Source organism: Helicoverpa zea, chromosome 12 (genome assembly GCF_022581195.2).
Source record: "Helicoverpa zea isolate HzStark_Cry1AcR chromosome 12, ilHelZeax1.1, whole genome shotgun sequence".
Classification (NCBI taxonomy): domain Eukaryota; kingdom Metazoa; phylum Arthropoda; class Insecta; order Lepidoptera; family Noctuidae; genus Helicoverpa; species Helicoverpa zea.
This window is the reverse complement of record NC_061463.1, coordinates 10,408,899-10,413,592: the sequence shown is the minus strand read 5'-3', so window position 1 is coordinate 10,413,592 and position 4,694 is coordinate 10,408,899. Positions and strand designations below refer to the sequence as shown.

At 38.1% G+C, this 4,694-nt stretch overlaps 1 non-coding gene across 1 annotated transcript; it reads right to left on the bottom strand.

Annotated features, from left to right (window-relative positions):
- Positions 1 to 214: 214 nt before the first annotated feature.
- Positions 215 to 287, bottom strand: Trnav-cac. Its single transcript has one exon. It is a non-coding gene; the product is annotated as a tRNA-Val (tRNA).
- Positions 288 to 4,694: the final 4,407 nt, after the last annotated feature.

The window sequence follows — 4,694 nt, the reverse complement described above, 5'->3', positions numbered from 1 at the left end:
TTGGTTACGGAAAACGTTAGGTATAAATATGGATTTTAGAACAATTTTTAATAATTTGGTTTTAATGAGAAAGTACCAAATAATAGGGTTTTAAATACAAGAGATACCAACGTAGAGTAGATTAGAGTTTTATTGATGCGAAATTCAATTTTTTTATTAGAAAATAAGAAAGTACTCTTATTAGCAAAAAAATACTAAGTATCCAAAAAGACACTGTTTCCGCCCGGGATCGAACCGGGGGCCTTGTGCGTGTGAAGCACACGTGATAACCGCTACACTACGGAAACTTGAAGTCAGAAGTCGAAATATAAATCCAGTTGCCGCTATATACACTTACATACATTAAACACTGATAAAGTGATAAGAACATCGTAAATTATAAATAAGTGGGTTGTAAATAACAATGTTTATTATTAGTATCATATCTCTAACGCAATAGGGGGCATCTTGTATTGATGTCATTAAATATCGGCTATTTATAAAGAGTTTCTAAAGCACCGAGGATCGTATGATTAATTTTACTGTTAAGAAAATGGGGACAAATGAGTTATAATGTATGTGTAACTAACGAGTTATTGGGAACAACTAGTAATCGGTGTCTTTGAGGACCAGACTTATTATCTCACCGACAGATGTATTATCTAAGCTGACTAAGATCAAAGAAAACTTATTTACTTATGTGTACCTGTGTAAGTTTTACCTTGACGTAACTGAAACGAGGTTCAGTAATTTGGTGCGATACTGATAGACTAAAAACAGCCAGACTTCCTTTTGCATCTTTCTATACATATAAAATTTGTTTTGTCACACTACCTATAACTCAAGAATGGCTTCACAGCTGAAAATTAGAGGGTAGGTAGCTTAGACTCGGGAGAAGGACATAGAATTTTTGTCTCCATTCAGTTACGAGAAGCAGTCTTGGGATGCGTGTGGAACCGCGGGATAGTTTATAATATAAGTATGAAAGTGAGGATTTCTTTATACTTAGTAACTAAATTACCTAGATGCTAGCGCAACCAGCTAACTTTATAGGTACTTACTAGCCAGGATGCGTACGTGCCATGTCGCACGTTTTTGATAGCGGCAGTTAAAATTCGTTACTATATTATCCTTATTGTAAATACGAATTTAAATCAATCTCTCAAGTATGAGGGCGCGGGTTCGATCCCAGGTCAGGCAAGTACCAATGCAACTTTTCTAAGTCTGTATGTACTTTCTAAGTATATCTTAGACACCATTGGCTGTGTTTCGGATGGCACGTTAAACTGTAGGTCCCGGCTGTACTTTTGAACATCCTTGGCAGTCGTTACGGGTAGTCAGAAGCCAGTAAGTCTGACACCAGTCTAACCAAGGGGTATCGGGTTGCCCGGGTGACTGGGTTGAGGAGGTCAGATAGGCAGTCGCTTCTTATAAAGCACTGGTACTCAGCTGAATCCGGTTAGACTGGAAGCCGACCCCAACATGATTGGGAAAAAGGCTCGGAGGATGATGATGTAAATACGAATTTAAAATGAAATACTTACCTACCTGTGTGAACTAAACCACAAAATTATTTTTAAACAATATGCCTAGGTTGTAAGTACCTAATTACCCAATCATTAATTTTGCTGATTGCATTATGAAATACTGAATAAAAAAAAGTTCGGTAGGTAACTAGGTATTTAATCGTTGTTGAAGATAAGACCACACAGGAACTATCATTTTGTATATAAACCTAAAATTTTCATTATGCAGACGAAATAACTTTAGCCACGAGTAAAATATATATAGGTACATAAACCACTAGACCTTCCATTAGTTACCTATAAAAACGTTCAAACTATATATTTATTATTTTATGGCATTTCTGTCGACAAACTGTCATACAGTACTTCTTTAGTAGGGTGAGAGGGAAATTGTTCTGCCTACCTTTTATCATCGATTGACCTCTATGACCCTTGCTGTTAGTGCAGAGAGAGTTACATTAAATTCAGTTACCTTTCTTGAATTAAATTCAAAAGTATTAAATGGAGTAAAAGTCTTCTTCTCCACTTAGCAGGCAAATTTCATAGATACCTACTGGGATATAAATCCGTATAAAGGAAAAATCATATTGAGACAAAACATCAGTATTTTAGTATAAGTATCATCACAAGTTTTTGAGCACATCCATCTATTCATTCATCACAGCTCTTGGGTTGTCCGTTTTCGTACGTATATAAACCTTTCCCAAATCTTTTACATTCTTTTACTTACCACTTTCATAAGAGTAGGTACAAATCTATATAAAATTCATTAAACACGAACAGAACCAACCAAGTCTCCCTACCTCACTCCGATCACCGATCTTAACATCCGCTACTTTATAGCATTTGACGCTTTCTTCACACAACCGGCGCCTCATACTATGTGCTATGAATTTAAACTATTATTTAGTACAACATCAACCGCCTTTAATACCATTACGAAGTACGCAAGGCGAAACGAGTGTAAATAAAATATAAATAGGACGGTCGACAACTTGTACAATTACCTGACTTCAATCGAGATAGTCTAAAATGTCGGAGAGTTTATGGGTGTTGATCTTAGAGTGTTTAATCTGCTGGAGACGACATGAGCACAGATCTCTGTCTGATCTGTGGATAGCTAACACTCATTATTTTTTTATCACATAAGAATTGACAGGCATATCGATAAGCCCTTTTTTATCGATGGCAAAAATCATCACTGGCAATTACCATTTTTGAGTAATTGAGAATTATGCCATTTCATACCTATAAAATTTGCATGCTGAATATGAGGCGAGATATGAGAAACATAATTGTATTGTAAGACCTATATTGTACCTAACCATATTTCAAGCAAATAAATATATTCTATTCTATTCTATCAAATGACCCCTCCCACTGTGGGTTAACAGCGGTGAGAGAGTGTCAGACTTTTATTAACTAAAAACCATAGTTTTCCTTCGTAGGCATTTTATGTACCAGGACGCGGTATATCGATAAGCCTGACCAACACTCTCGTACTTTTAACAGATTGGGTTTTCACCAGACACGAGTATTTCGTGTCCAGTAGAGTAAATTATCTCAGATGTTGACACGACCAGTGGTGTACTGACGCCTTGGCAAACGTGTTCTGAATCTTAAAGTATGTAAAAACATATATTTTTTAAAAGAAGAGTAAAATATCTTGATAGTTCGACCACACTGAATACGGATGTGGAGATGGAGTCTTGTATGACCTTGTTTGTAGGAAGACTGATAGCCTGCTTTGGTATATTACAGTTAAGGATACCAAGTTGTACTTACCTTGCAATGGCACATCATATACCCGATGTAGTTATTGTTATTTTCCTGCATACGTAATTATCCTCAAAAGCCAGAAAGATAAGTGAAAAAGTCGCATTAATTGATCCCCTCAGTTTCACTCACTTCACGGGAGAGAGTAGCCTAAATCCATTCTGACTCTTTGGAAGTCTAGATTATCTGTGTACCAAACTTTGACGTGAGAGCATGACAGACAGATAGACACTTTCGAGTGATACTTACTATATACTTACTTTTAACAAGTATTAGTAAGGATATTAGATAATACATACCTACCAATTAATCAAGCATGTTCATAAAAATATACAGTCTGCAGAAAACTCCATATTATGTAACAGGCACTTATTTTTTTTACCAAAGACAATCGACACTAGAATAGACATCACCACATCGCAGCTTGTGTCTTGCAATTATTCGATACCTATAAATCGTTTTCCCAATCGTCTCGCCCGATTGGTCAGTGTGCCATCAAAATACTGAGGCATAGAGTAAGTTATATTCATGTCAGATTAATAGCCATGATAAGAATAGATATTACTTTTTAAAAGGCCATAAAAGTAAGTACAATAGTGCATATATTTTTTTCAAACGGTTCCCAAGTTAAGTCGCGCATACCAAAACATAGGGGAAGACAGAAATATTAAAGAAACTTGATGTATTTCTTACCAAGGAGTATCGGATTGCCCAAGTTACTGGGTCGAGGATGTCAGATAGGCGGTCACTCCATGTAAAATGTGTGGTAAAACGCTGGTACTCAGCTGCATCTGGTTAGACTGGAAGCCGATCCAACAAAAAAAGCCGGGAAAAGGCTAGGCAAATGGATGATGTATTAAGGGTAGGTGTATGGCACTATGCAGTGACCAAAGGTGAGACCCCAGGCTGGGGGAATTTGCCCCTACTCACCACATTTTTTTACACCCCAAGCTATTTCCAAATAATATAGTTTTCCATCATTTCATCTGCCTAGCTTTTACCCAACTATGTCGGGGTAGACTTCCAGTCTAGCCGGATGCACCAGTACATTTTAAATGGAGCAACTGCCTATCTGACCTCCAAAATGATATAGTTTTCTATCAAGGGTGTGTCGTTCATAATCACATTAAATCCTGTTTGGTTGTGGTTGTGGAGTTTACTGCCCTCCCCGTTTGTCCCGCTCCTAGAAAGTCTCCCTCCTGGACACGATCTCCCGAGAAGAGTCTGGCAGTCTCTAAACAGACTCCGAACACAGGTAGGCCGGAGCAAAGATAATCGATCCAGGTGGGGTTTCGCGGGCGGGGCGGACCTTGGGTGCGAGTGCGGGGCTGCCGTGCAGACGATGTCCCACCTAATCGCATGTCCACTGTGCCCTAAAACCTGCTCGCGGGAGGACTTAATGAGCGCATCCGG